The sequence below is a fragment of the Rhinopithecus roxellana genome, chromosome 13, assembly GCF_007565055.1.
Source record: "Rhinopithecus roxellana isolate Shanxi Qingling chromosome 13, ASM756505v1, whole genome shotgun sequence".
In the NCBI taxonomy this organism is placed as follows: Eukaryota; Metazoa; Chordata; class Mammalia; order Primates; family Cercopithecidae; genus Rhinopithecus; species Rhinopithecus roxellana.
In genome coordinates, this window is record NC_044561.1 from 37,652,208 (window position 1) to 37,667,652 (window position 15,445).

Genomic DNA, 15,445 nt, shown 5'->3' on the forward strand with positions numbered 1-15,445 from the left:
TACAAAGTATATGAAAAAACTGTTGCACAAACGTAAGCAACCTGCATAATGTAATAAAGATGAACTTTTATCCTTTTTTGATCATTTCTAAAGCTTTAAAATTGTATCAGGCATACTCTGGAGTTCGGTTTCACCAACGGTTTATCACCCCATATGTGTGAGACATCAAGTTGAGTGCTTTGTAAATCACAAATTTATAAAAGATACAACCCCCTCCATTTAGAAGTTTAAATTTTGCTGCAGAGATGAATGAAATGCTATGAAAAATAAAGGCAGTGTGAGTGGCATTCGTCAACCACTATAAGAGAGTAGATGGGAGCACATGTTCCCTTCTGTCTGAGTGGTCATACAAATCACAGGATGGATGGCCTTTTGGTAAAAGAAAATTAGTAGGGATCACAGGACATCTGAGCTGAAGACAGCAAAAATAATGTGGCAGAATAAGAAATGTGCAATTAGCACGTTTAAGGAAGGGGCAAACCAAACAGATAATCCTGAGATATGCAGGAACCAGGCAGAAATAGGACCTGTCTTATCTTGGGAGCAAAGGTCTTTGTTCAGGGTAATAATAATTTTCTTCAGAAAGTTCTACTTTGCTGTGTAGAATGTATTGGGTAATAAAACTAAAAGGCAAAAGACCAAATAGAAAGTTACTGCAGTAACTAATAACCAGAAAGTAACAAAGCCTGAATTTGGAAAATGGCAGTGGAAAGACAAACCAAAACTCATAATTCTTCCTGTTCCAATGAAAATGATTATTGACATAGTCATAATTACGGCTGACTGCAATCAAATGTTAAATACATAAAGGTATAATATAAAACTGAGAACTTGCCAATAGGCTTTTAGGAAAGACTTTGATCACATTTATCATCTCATACTTATCCTAAAATGTAATAAACATTATAATGTCCCCTTTGAATGTTTTCTAGGGTACCATATACCATAACTGAATATGTCTTTAATTCAATTTTTGTACTATTTTAAAAACATTTATTGTAGTTGACCTAAAAATGAAACTTCAAGAACTACAATTAGATACCATCTGTATAAAATGAAAGCCAATCTATACTTCTCTATACAAAATTACTTTCCAAAACCTTTTGAGCTCTGCCTGATCTATACTAAGACACCAAAATATAATGTGTGTCTCCTATATTTTACAGAAACAGAAATCTTTTATAAATGAACATCTCAAACTGATTACCAACATAATTTTATTATCCAAATGAAAAAAACACATATTTATATCTATAAGAAAAATTACCTGACCATAATAATAAACCCTATTTTTTGAAAAGTTCATTATTTACATATTACCTTTCAAAGGGATGTGTATGTCCGGTTTGATGAAAAAAACTATTTTCAAATTATTCAAATTATCCAAATGTATTATGATGCTTATAACTTACAATTTCTATTTTCATTTCCTTTAAATATTCCCTGCCCCAGAAAACCTATAAAGGCAAATTTTCAGAAATAAAAAAAATGTGTATCTTCTCCACACATTCAATAAATAATTAGTCTATGAACAGGTATGTCCTCCTTCCAGATGCTCAGCCTTCCACTAGCTTCTTCAGATTTATTAGTAATGAACACAACAGAAATTCTTGCCTTCAGGGAGTTTCAATTTTAGAAAGATTAAACAATAAATGAACTATAATTTAAAAAGAAACACAAATTTCATTGTATTTTTAAAGCTGTTAAGTGCTGTGGAGAAAGGGAACAGCATAAAGGAGAGAGGAAAAAGAGGAGGCTTCCGTTGTGAATCGTGTGGTCACCAGGGTGGGCTCCACTAAGAAGATGCCTTTTCAGCTAATGAAAGGACTTTGGTTTTACATCAAGTGAGGTGAAGGCTTTTAAGCAGAAGAATAATTTTCTTTTCTTGCTACTCAATAAGAATTGAGTGTCAAAAAGAATACCAATTTCATTTAAGAGTGTGGAGATACTATTATCAAAAATGCGTTGGGGGTAAGCTATAAAACAACTACTGTATCCCAGATCTGGGACCCAAGGCAAGCGCTGAAGTGTGAAGATGCCATCTATCCCTCAAAGGGCTGTTCCCTCCACAATATGCCTCCATATTGACTGTCTTCACACGCCAATAGTCCCTCATCCACATTCCCAATGCTGAATACCAAGAAGCTTTAAAACCCAATTTGGTGGCAAAATCAAACCCACATTCATGTGAGACGGTTTATAGCCTTGATTTATCCCATTTGGCAAAAATAAACATGAAGAAACATTAACCCTCAAAATTTAGGTAACCTTTAAATATCCTAAGCAATGAGAAGTCATAGGCACATCTATATGTACACACACAAACTATCTGCAAACTCCCCTATTTTATTGAATATAGTGGAGTTATATTATATAGCAATTTATCACATTCAATTAAAACAGCCATGCTTTTAAAAAAAGAAAAACACACTTCCCCCAAAAGTAAAATTCTACCTAGTATAACTTGGAATAAGATGGAAAATATGAATCTACTGCTACAGATTTGGATTTTATAGTTTAAAGATATGTATCTGTCATTCGACATGTCCCCTAAACACTGGCTAATTGATTTCTCTGATGTTCAACCAAAGAAAATGCTACTTATTACAAAATAGAAGGAAAAATAGGCTGTTTGAAACTTACTTAAAGATAGTACTTCAGCATTTGACATGGCCCCTTTCTCTTGGATTTTTAAGGGTGATTTTAACTAGTCATGAACCTGACTAAAGCACTGTCTTTTAAAAACCCAAAATGTAACTCTATAGCTGTGCTGTCTAATATAGCAACCACTAGACACATGTGGCTCCTGTGCGCTTGAAAGATGACTAGTCAGAATTCAGAGAGCTGCGAGTCAAAGCACACACCAGGTTTCAAAAACTCAGTATAGATTTACATTCTTTTTGAGTGCAAAATATTTCATAATTTTATATTGATTATTCACTGAAAGGATAACATTTTGCAGATACTGAGTTAAATCAAACATATTATTAATTTCACCAGTTACTTTTAACCACAGCTACTAGAAACTTTAACATTTAAAATGTAAAGTTACATAATGTAGCTCATATTACACTTCTAGTGAACAGCACTGCCCTATAGGAAAGACCTAGAAAAAGATTAATTTCTCAAATACTTATCTGCTAGAATGAATAATATCAATTTTAATCACCAGAATAATAAAAACACAAAGGTCACAAGAAACACTTGTCAGGAATGCTGAAGTAAGGGTTTTGTAACTCAAAAGTATCTATTACTTTAAATATTCAGAGAAGTGTTCAAATATTCAACTAATTAAAAAAAGCCTTCAATATGTGTTATGTCTGATTTGCCTCAAAATTCGCGTTCAGTATTTCAATCATACGAGCACAACTACATACAGGAGGGTTTTGTGTCCTAGTTTCCTTCACTAGGGTTAGAACAAACCCAGGTTTTGTGAGCCAAATACATATTATAATGGAACCAGAAAATAGGTAACTTATTTTTTAATAGATGGGAAAATTTAAATAACTCCTAAGAAACAACTTTGGAGTTTACATTAGATCAAAGAAAAATAAGTCTCTCTAATTATAAAACCTACCATTAACAAAAGACACACTGATTGACATTTCCTAAATATTCTTAAAAGCAATCTAAGTACCTATTACTCTAAACACATGCACACCCCACCACTCAGCAGTTCCATTCCCGTGCTTACACTGTACTCATGAGAAATGAATGTTTATTTCATCATTCTTAGCAAACTATCACAAGAAGAGAAAACCAAACACCGCATGTTCTCACTCATAGGTGGGAACTGAACAATGAGATCACTTGGACTCGGGAAGGGGAACATCACGCACTGGGGCCTATCATGGGGAGGGGGGAAGGGGGGAGGGGGGAGGAGGGAGGGATTGCATTGGGGAGTTATACATGATATAAATGATGAATTGATGGGTGCTGACGAGTTGATGGGTGCAGCACACCAACATGGCATAAGTATACATATGTAACAAACCTGCACGTTATGCACATGTACCCTAGAACTTAAAGTATAATAAAAAAATAAATAAATAAATAAATAAAAAAGATCCAAAAAAGTTCACAGCAGCCTTATTTGTAGCCACAAACTCGAAAGAAAACTAAATGTCCATTTACAGTGGAATGGATAAATGGTGGTATAATCATAGAATAGAACACAATTTAGGGGGAAAAACAAATAACATGCACAACATGGATGACTCTTACAGACATAATGTTGATTAAAAAAACACAGACACGAAAGAGTTCATATGACATGCTTCCAACTTTATATAGTTTAAAACAGGCCAAACTAATCTATAGCAGAAGATGCCAAAGACTAGTTTCTGCTGGGTACAGGCAGGATTGATTAGAAAATACACAAATACAATAAGCCTTCTGGAGTAGGGTGCTAGTTACTCAGACTATACTTATATAAAAAACAATCAAGTTAACAAATAAGGATGTCTATTTGATCACATGAAGTTACACTTCAGTAGGTTTTGTATAAAAAGAAGAAACTTTTTCTTAAAAGGACCTTATGCATTACGATTCCTTTTCAAAATAATTACTTAAAACTAATTCTTACCTTGAATATACATGAGAATTTGTCGATTTAATTCTTCAGCTAAACTTTCCATTTCTTTGCAGTTTCTTTTTAATAACTATCAACTCTATTGAAACATACATTTAATTCTGAGATATGACATTTCATGAATTGATCATTCATATTATCATTAAAATTATAACGTCCATCTTTAAAGCTAAGTGTGAATGTTTATACGAAATATTTATAATAGTTCATTCTCATCTTTAATTTGAAAAGATAACTCTAAATTCCATAAAATCCAGTTTCTGATTATATAATTTATTTTACTGGATAAAGTGTATATTAAATTTAACTTATTTTGGGGGTTCATTTACAAGTCCTTTCACAGACCTAATTTGCTTGTTTAAATTTCTTACCTGCTTTTTTTGCCTTGCCCTCATAACTGACAAGAAGAGGAAGAATATGCTGGTTTGCCAATAAATAATAATCTTAAACACAGAGTTTCCATTTTAAAAGTTCAATGCAGCGTGCTGGGGAGACTTACTAAAAGACTATGTTCAACCAATCCTAGAAATACACACTGCTTGATGGTGATTAAGAAAACCGGTAAAAACTGATTTTTGTGTTATTTCATATGAATAAAAATCACGAATATTCAGCTAATAAAGTTAAATCTGTATTACAGTAAAAGAAGGTGGCCAATTCACTACAATCTTAACAAATACATTATTTTATTAAATGTATTTACGCATCCTTCCTTCATCTGTTTCTATTCCAAACAAGACAGCTGGCAAAAGTTTTCGAGAAGCGAAACACAAGATACAGAGGAGGTATAAGGTTGAACATTAAGAAGGATGACTTGGATATAGACCAAGAAGACTATGTTCACCACTGACATTAGTCAAATTGGCTGGCATATTCATATGTGGTCTATGAAGTATGCTATGGTCTGAATGTTGTATCTTCCCAAAATTCATAAATTGAAACCATATTTGCAATGTGAGGGTAATTTGGAGGTGGGAACTTTGGGGAGTAATTAGATCATGAGGGGAATGCCCTTATGAACAGGATTAGTTCATAAAAGAGGTCCCAAGAATCCTCTGACCACCTCCACCCATGTGAGGTTATGGCAAGAAGTCAGCCATCTATGAGGAACAGGCCCTTACTAGACATTAAATCTGCTGGCACCTTGGTCTTGGACTTCTCAGCCTCCAGAACTGTGAGAAATAAACTTCTGTGGTTTATAAGCCTCTCATCTATGGTATTTGTTACAGTAGCTCAAATGGACTAAGATAAGACAAAGCACAAAATGAGTACGTTTCTCAAAAGATGATTTTAACATAACCTTCCTTCCTAGTAATACATAGCATGTCCTGACACTCTGGGTCTACAAGCAGATAAATTATTATGCTGTTCCAATCTATCCACAAATGATCATGCAAAGAGGGAACTTAGCAAATGGATTTTCAGAGGCAAAACCAGGTGGCCTGGCTGAGTCTGTCCATGGACCCTGATGATAGACTGATCCAAATGCAGATGGCAGCTGATCCCTACACTAGAAGGTAGAGCTGTCATAGGCAGGAAGAATTTTAAGACTGCCTGAATGTTTCAGGTATACTTCACACTGTCTTAGGTAAAAAGGAACTTTATGTATCTCATTTTCAAATCAAGATATTCTTTAAAATAGTTCTATACTAGTAAGGTAAAATGTAAATACCTCGTGTTTAAAATAGGTAAAACTGGTTTACTCTAAACCAGACGTTTTATTCGATTACACAACATTTTGATTTACCAAAATTGAAATAAAAACTTCTTTGTGACAAATGGCAAAGTAGTTTACCAATATCTAAAAATTAAAGAAAAATAACAAAATGTGACATAACAGTCTTACTTTTCTACAACTGGAAAGGCTTGATAACATTTTAAAAAGTGGGGCAATGAGACAAAAGACAATACCTTCTGGCTGTGTTTCTCCCAAATGTTAAAATAATGAGTCCTGAGAACAGAGTTCTGAAATAGCTCACAATCCAAACACTTCCTGAAAATTAAGAGAAATAAGTGTTACTTCAAGTGCACCTTATCTCAAAGAGTTGTTTTACAATGGAATTTTAATTACTAACTAAATCATCTCAAAAAACAACAAAAAGATTTATTACAAGGTAAAAAAAAGTATTCATATTCTTCATGATACATCATGCTTTCTTTGGACACAGTTGTAGACCACATGTAACAGAACAACATTCATTACAGAATTATTTGCCAAAATACACTACCCATTTTTTTTTTTTTTTTTTTTTTTTTTTTTTGAAGTGGAGTCTCCTTCTGTCACCCAGGCTGGAGTGCAGTGGCGTGATCTCAGCTCACTGCAACCTCTGCCTTCCAGGTCCAAGCAATTCTCCCACCTCAGTTTCCCAAGTAGCTGGGATTACAGGTGCCCAGCACCACGCCCAGCTAATTTTTGTATTTTTAGTAGAGATGAGTTTTTGTCATGTTGGCCAGGCCGGTCTCAAACTCCTGACCTCAGGTGATCTGGCCGCCTCAGCCTCCCAAAGTGCTGGGATTACAGGCGTGAGCCATCACACCCGGCCAAATACCCATCTGTGTTTATTTTACTGTAAAGATTGTCCCTATTGTCGACGATGTAAAAAGTTAATGTCAAAGATAAAGAGGAATTTCAGTCAAGGCTTCTGGGAGAAAAAGTATTAGAATTATTTAACAGTCACTGCACAGTTTGAAACACCTCATTTCTTTTCTGTACCACTAGGAACAGAAAATGTTAAACTCAGAATTAGAACCATACTAGATACAGAATGACACTGACGTGGAAAAGTTCATACTACCAGAAACAAAAGAGTGGATCAAAGTTTTTGGCCAGCAAGGGATGGAGCAAACAATTTAACATTTAAGAAACTTTATTTTGGTCAACAGGCCAATGGACAGTGCCTGAGTACCATGCTGGTTGGTATAGGATGTCAGACAGCGACACCAGAGTCCCAACTCATCTGGCTAGAAAGGACACCTACCACCCAGCCAAGATGATTGTCTGGGCCGGGGTGATTAGGAGAGCATTGAAATAGATACTGGAGTAGTCTTAGTGATGAAGAACTGACAGTGAATGAGTGGATGAGAGAGAGTGTGTACGTGTGTGTAGCAGTAATTAAAGGTGTATATTTTTCACTGCAGTTGGTCCATCTAAAACTACCGTCTTCTCTTTTATGATATTATTTTTACTTAAGCCTGGCATGTTAATTGATTAAGGCTCTATGAATATCAGCTGTATACCTTGCACCATGTGGGGTATTGAGGGTTCACAGACACAGGCAGAATAACAATAAGCAAGATACAGACTAAGTGACCTACAGGTATAGTGGTGAAGAGCCTGCTTGGTTAGGATGTCGGGGAAGTATCACTCTAAGAAATTTGTTACCTTTATGTGGTTTTAAGAAGATTGAAGGGCCCCCAGTAAAATGAAATGAAATGAAAAAGAGCTATTTTGGGAGGTTAGAATTCAGGTTTACAGATTTATTTTTATTCAAAGCTATAATCCTTGAGAACTGATCACAGGTTATAGGCTAGGAATTGAGAGTTCTAGAAGTTTAAGTCAGATCTAAGTGGCGTGTCTGATAGAAATGGAATGCTGCTATGGTGGTATCAGGGAGTTTGCATGGTACCTCCCTTATCACCAGTAGCTTCACTGTCCATTGGCCTGTTAGCATTTTACCCACAGTAGAACATCTTTCAAGATGGGAGTCAATCCTCTCAAACCCTGCCACTACTTTATCAATTAAGTTTACATGATATTCTATATCCTTTGTTGTTATTTCAACAATGTTCACACAGTATCTTCAATCAGGAGTAGAACCCACCAAAGTTATCCATAAGGGGTGGAAGCAGCTTCTTTCAAACTCCTATTAATGTTAATATTTTGACCTCCTTCCATTAATCACAAATATTCTCAACGGCATCTAGAATGGTGAATCCTTTTCAGAGGGTTTACAATTGCCTTTGCCCAGATCCATCAGAGGAATCACTACCTATGGCAACTATAGCTTTACAAGATGTATTTCTTCAATGGTAAGACTTGAAAGTTGAATTTACTCCTTGATCCACAGGCTACAGAACAGATGCTGTATTAACAGCCATGAAAATGAACATTGACTTCCTTGTGCATCTCCATCAGAGCTCTTGAGTGACCAGGTACACAGTCAATAAGCAGTAATATGTTGATAGGAATCTTTTTCTTTTTTTTTTTTTTTCTGAGCAGTTGGTCTCAATAGGGGGCCTAAAACATTCAGCAAACCATGCTGTAAACAGATGTTCTGTCATCCATGCTTTTTCTTCCATTTATATAGCATAGGTAGAGGAGATTTAGTACAATTCTTAAGGGGCTTAGGATTTTTGGAATGGCCAAACATTGGTTTCCACTTCAAGTCACCAGCTGTATAATCCACTAACAAGAAAGTCAGTTTGTCCTTTGAGGTTTTGAGGTCAGGCATTGATTTCTCCTCTCTAGCTATTAAAGTCCTAGATGGCATATTCATCCAACAGAAGGCTGTTTCATTTACACTGAAAATCTGCTGTTTAATGTAGACATCTTCATCAGTGATCTTACCTAGATCTTCTGGAAGCTTGCTGTAGCTTCTACATCAGCATTAGCTGCTTCATCTTGCACTTTAATGTTATCCAGGCAGCTTCTATCCTTAAACTTCATGAACAAACCTCTGCTAGCTTCCAACTTTTCTTCTGCAGTTTGTTCATCTCCCCTCAGCCTTTGTGGAATTAAAGAGAGCAAGGACCCTGCTCTGGATTAGGTTTTGGCTTAAGGGAATGTTACGGCTGTTTTGATTTTCTATGCAGACTACTAAAATATTCTCCATATTAGCAATAAGGCTGTCTGTTAGTCTGTTCTCACACTGTATGAAAAAAATGCCCGAGACAAGGTAATTTATAAAGGAAAGAGGTTTAATTGACTCACAGTTCCGCATTGTTGGGGAAGTCTCAGGAAACTTACAATCATGGCAGAAGGTGAGGGGAAAGCAAGGCACCTTCTTCACAAGGCAGCAGGAAGGATAAATGCCGAGCAAAGGGGGAAAAGCCTCTTATAAAACCATCAGATCTCGGCCGGGCGCGGTGGCTCACACCTGTAATCCCAGCACTTTGGGAGGCCAAGGCGGGCAAATCACGAGGTTGGGAGATCGAGACCATCCTGGCTAATACGGTGAAACCCCATCTCTACTAAAAATCAAAAAATTAGCCAGGCGTGGTGGCGGGCTCCTGCAGTCCCAGCTACTCAGGAGGCTGAGGGGAGAATGGCGTCAACCCGCGAGGCGGAGCTTGCAGTGAGCCCAGATCGTACCACTGTACTCCAGCCTGGGCAACAGAGCAAGAGGCTCCGTCTCAAAAATAAATAAATAAATAAAATAAAATAAAACCACCAGATCTCGTGAGAACTCACTATCACGAGAACAGCACAGGGTTAACTGCCCCCATGATTCAATTACCTCCACTGGGTCCCTCCCAGGACACATTGTGAGTATAGCAACTACAATTCAAGGTGAGATTTGGGTGGGGACACAGCCAAGCTACATCAGGCTGCTTTGTGTTCTTATCATTCATGTGTTCACTGGAGTAGCACTTTTAATTTCCTTTAAACTTTTCCTTTTACATTCACAACTTGGTCAACTGGCACAAGAGGCCTAGCTTTCAGACGAGCTTGGCTTTTGACATGCCTTCCTCACTAAGCTTAATCTTTTCTAGCTCTTGATTTAAAGTAAGAGACCTAAAACTTTTCCTTGCACTTAAATACTTAGAAGCCATTATAGGGTTATTAAATGGCCTAATTTCAATACTGTTGTATCTCAAGGAACAGGGAATCCCAAGGAAAGGGAGATGAGATGGGGGAACGGCCAGTCTGTAAAGCAGTCAGACCACACTTAACAATTAAGTTCGCCGACTGATATGGGCACAGTTCTTGGTACCCTAAAACAATCACAATAGTAACACCAAAGATCACTGATTACAGATCACCGTGACTTATATAATATATGAAAACGTTTTAAATATTGTGAGAATTATCAAAACGTGACCACAAGGACACAAAGTGAAAACATGCTGTTGAGAAAATGGTACTTGCTCAACGCAGGGCTGCCACAAACCTTCAATTTGTAAAAAATAAAATTATCTTCAAAGAGCAACAAAGTGAAGCACAATGAAAGGAAGTATGCCTACACACCAGCAACACCAAAGCTATCCTACATCATTAACAGGGTATGTCACCTATGTGTATAAGTCAAAGATACCTGGAATCGTAACTACGGGCAGCATGTTCCAAAATCTTAGTTGACAGAAGGCATCTCCTCAAGATAGAGTTTATAATTATCAGACAAAAACAAACAGAACCTGAAGAGACCTCCAGGTGATTAAGAAAAAAAAAAAAAAAAAAAGCATTATCATTTCCTATTAGGACATTACTTTTTCAGGAGCTAAATAAAAACATTACCAAATCATTTTATGTAATAAAATTTAACTTTATTTTGACCTTTCTCATAAAGCAAATAAACCTCTCTATCCAATAAGGTTCCATCTGAACTATGTAAGATGATAGGCAATACCTTAATTGCATTCATTTACATGACTTTGAAACTATTCTGGGCTGAAGTCACTGACTGCAAGGTCACAGAATACAAAAAAGTAGAATGCATGTAATTTACCAAGGAGAAATGATCCACTTAGACAGTGTGGCAGCACCTTTTCCATCCTTCATTAGGGGATACTAAATACTTAATGCAATCAACAGGTGCAGACATCTCCATTTAAAATATATCACACAAATACACACACACACACACACACACACACACACACACATATTCATTTTACAAATATATAAATAACATTAAAATATATATTTCAGTCCATTATATATTATGGTTTTCTTCTTAAAATTAATCTGCCTAAATAGAGGTAAAGCACAATTCTACACCCTAATAGCATTTAGAATCAAAATACAATATAGGGCCATTATTTTTCCATTGTCTTGTAAAATTTCTAACACCTAATATTCAGGTTACAAAGCTATAGTTTTAGGACAAGAATTTAAAACACAGAAGGCCAAGCATGTTGAGTTCCTGCTTTCATTTTTTATAGCCTAAACAAGAATATATTCAACTAATTTGCTTAGAGAAGCACAGTTTACATGTCTCAAATCCAATAATACCATATTAATAAAAGAAAAGAGGTACAATAGATTGAAAGATTAACGAGCATAGATTACAGGGGATAATGTGTATTCTCCAAAACCTCAAGAGTATATCAAAACACACACACAAAAAAGATAACCCTACAAAATATTTCCCTTTAGCTTTGTAAAAAGGAATTGTAACACAAACTAGGTACTACTGGCACTTGAAGTTACTGGAGAAAAGGGAAGGAACTCAAAAGAATAGGATTTAGGGTACCTTTTAAATATTTATAATATTAGCACATATGCAGAATGTGAAGTATTTGTCTCAGGTTTAATACAACATCACCAAAAGATTTATTTAAGCAGTTTCCACCCATTACATCAGGTAAATCTCTCACATTTAATTTACTATCCAAGCACTTTTACACTACGCAAGCCAATCTTTTGCAACTTACAAATGATTTAATGAAAGAGAAGCAATGATATTATAAAATTTATGCTTCTTCACCTTCTCTCCCTACAGAGAAGGGCAAAACTTTTTTCACGTAAATCTATATTAGATCCAAATCATTTCAAGTGATGCTACTCCACAAAGAACACAAGGATGGACACATATTTAATTAACATATTCCTATATAAACTTCAATACATGATGTCACTTTGTCCTTTGTAAATAAGAAATAAAATTTCTCAATCTTTTTTTAAGTTAAGCCAATTCACTTTGGATTAGCTTAGTTTTAAAATAAATGCATATACATATATAATAAAATACTAACTACTATTACTGTCTACATATAACTTTCAGTGACCACATCTGGGTATTTTAATTTTCTTTCTGTAAGAAACAATTCAGGGACAGACATGAAATATATAATCTGTGTAACTAGGTAACAGGCAATTAATGGTTCACATTCTTTGACAAGAATAAGCTATTGACCCCAATCAGAACCTTCCAATGTATCTTCAATGTTCTTGGCTACATTTCTATTTGAACTTAAACCTCAGAAAGAATATAATCTTCTGTTAAGATAACTTTTGCTTTCCTCAAACATTCTCTCTCTGCCTATCCCAAAAGAATGAATCAATGCTATACGTTCCTAAGTTCATTGATTATGAGGACAATATCTGAAGATTTCATACACATAATATTGGGATCTTTCCTTTCCTTGAATATCAGAATATGTTGGAGCCAATTTCTATAACCACAACCTAGTATTTGTGTATCTTTAAATGAGCTACAATCCAGAACTGAAAATGAACTACATTAATGGCATCGCACTTAACAGCTTTCAATGAATAGGTTAGAGTCTAAGTTCAAACATACTGTTATTTTTCCTTCCATTTACTTCATACAATTAGAAAAAAATGTTCTTACCACTCTCACTGTGGATTCACGTGACCACAGTACATCCTACCCTTAAAGCAAGTACACATGTGTGTATTGTTTACGTTTCTTGTTTTCCGTATATTATGATGGCTTTGACTCCTTTCTGGCTGGGAAGAGATTGCCCCTCCAGGGGCCAGCCAATGCTTAGAAAAGGCAAAGGACTCAGCACGCCTTTCACATGCAGACTGACCAATCCACAGCCTACCTCCTCCACCTGGCCCACACATCTAGGAGGCAATATTCCGCTGCCTGGTATCTACCAGGCAAACTAGGGACCACTCTTACAGTTCAGAGCTTGTATACCTATAACTTATTCAAAGCTATTATTATTATACACCTATAGCTTCTTAGTAGTAGTAGCAGTAGCATTTACCTACAGCAAATGCAAAGCAGCTAATCCTAAACTTGGTTACCTGCCCTGCCTTGCCTTTCCCACAGATACTCCAGAAACGGCTGCAGCCTGGTCTCTCTCCTAGCTCCTGGACCAATGCTGGGGCTTTCTCATGTGGCCCTGAACGTCAGGCTGTGCCTCCAAGAACTCATGAGTACAATAAACTTTGTTTTCCTGAGCCTCTCCCATGTCTCCTTTTCACATGCACCTGACTGACCACATAAAAGAACACAGAACTCTGTGTCTGTGCGCGCGTGTGTGTGCGTGTGTGTGTGTGTGTTATTTTCATTTTATTTTCCCTTGTTCAGGAGGTCAATAAAAAATCATTACACCTTTAAAAAGAGGTACCTAAATAAACAAACCTACCAATTCTGTATGCAAAATTAAATCCTGGACTGGCAGTGTTGCTCAGATAACACTCAGAAAAGAACAATGTGTCTGAAACTGTAAGGAACAGGTCAAAAACACTCCATTTAAAATGTGAACACCTGCTACAGAATATGTTAATTCACAAGTCCATCTAGGAAATGTTTTTCTTCCTCCCTCACCTGTTCCCCCACCTATCTTGCATTCAACTCCATAAACAGCAGTTCTCCCCCATTATAAAACAGTTGACGGTTAAAACAATGAGCCAACCAAGAAAGGATAATATTCTATAACTGACATTTACTGCATTGGCCTTGGACTTCTAATCTTTACCAGACGGGCACACAAATCAATCCATCAGCTCATAAAGGTGTGCTTTTTTAACCTCTAAAACAGATGGGATTGGCCAGAAGTGTCTGGCATGTCAAACTGCTAATCACTGCTGCCCTTTGCACAAAATAACCCACTTAAGTTGAGGCATGGTTGCACTGTCACCGACATTAGTTTGTGGGAAACCCATTTAACTGTCACACACTCCTGCCACTCCTGCTCTCCCTTAATTAAGCCTAATGCCTTATGCTTTGACCTTTTGTTCTAGCCTATTAACCCTATCTAGTACAAGTTCAATTATGTTAAGCTAAAAACTTTGCTGTAAAATATTAAATGCCAAGCTCAAAAAATCATAAGGGACATCCTCCCAGCCCTAAGTTCTATTCACCCTGATACTCAATACATTCGAAACTAAAACCTCACTTTCAAAGTAACACTGATACTGAAGCAAGGAGACGTTAAATGACTCACCCATTTCATAGCTTTTCCATGGCAAAGCCTCACTAAAACCTATCTAATCCCTAGTTCCAATTCTTTAATCTCCATGGTGTTTCTGAATAATAGTTAAACCACCCGGAAGTGTGTTAAGGACACTAACATTTTCACAACAAATTATTATCTTTCAACATCCTCTAGAATATGCTATGCAAAGAGGTCTAAAACAAAATAAAACTGTGACTTCAGTAGTTGAGAAGTAATGATTCCTTTCCCCTCCCACACATCGAAACTTCCTGTCCTATCCCCTCACTATTTTTCTTTTTTCCTTTTTAAAAGTAACAATGGTCACTGAGAACTACTAAATCCTGCAACACTCACAAGGTAGTATGTACAACCACTATTTTTCCCCGATACTTCACTGAAGTATTAATACAGCCAAGGGCTTAAACTACAGAAAGCAATTACAACTTGCTACTTATCCTCACCGGACAAATTCATGCAGCATATCTTTTCAAATATGTCTTTTTTACACCTATATGCATACGAATTGCTGTTCACATTTACCAGAATTCCAAAAAACAGAACCAAAACACTTTCCATTTCACTGTAAAATAAAACAAAATGTAGTCCAAACTAACATGCTATCATTAAAGATATTTTAGTTTTACCATAGTGATGTATACTGTTACTTTTCCTTTCATTAACTTCATACAATTAGAAAAAAATGTTTTTACCGCCCTCACTGTGACACTTTAAACAACTTAAAGATCAGTAACATAAAACAAAATTTGAATTTCTGATTGG

General features: G+C 36.2%; 1 protein-coding gene across 3 annotated transcripts in view; it reads right to left on the reverse strand.

The window, feature by feature from the left end:
• Positions 1 to 15,445, reverse strand: part of NRIP1 (nuclear receptor interacting protein 1) — a 105,665-nt gene that overhangs the window by 76,719 nt on the left and 13,501 nt on the right. For 2 of the 3 annotated variants that reach the window (XM_030915052.1, XM_030915051.1), the window contains exon 2: positions 6,503 to 6,584. The exons of the other annotated variant lie outside the window; for it this stretch is intronic. The gene's annotated coding sequence lies outside the window, so the exon portion shown is untranslated. The remainder of the gene's footprint in view (positions 1 to 6,502; positions 6,585 to 15,445) is intronic. 3 annotated transcript variants of the gene reach the window in all.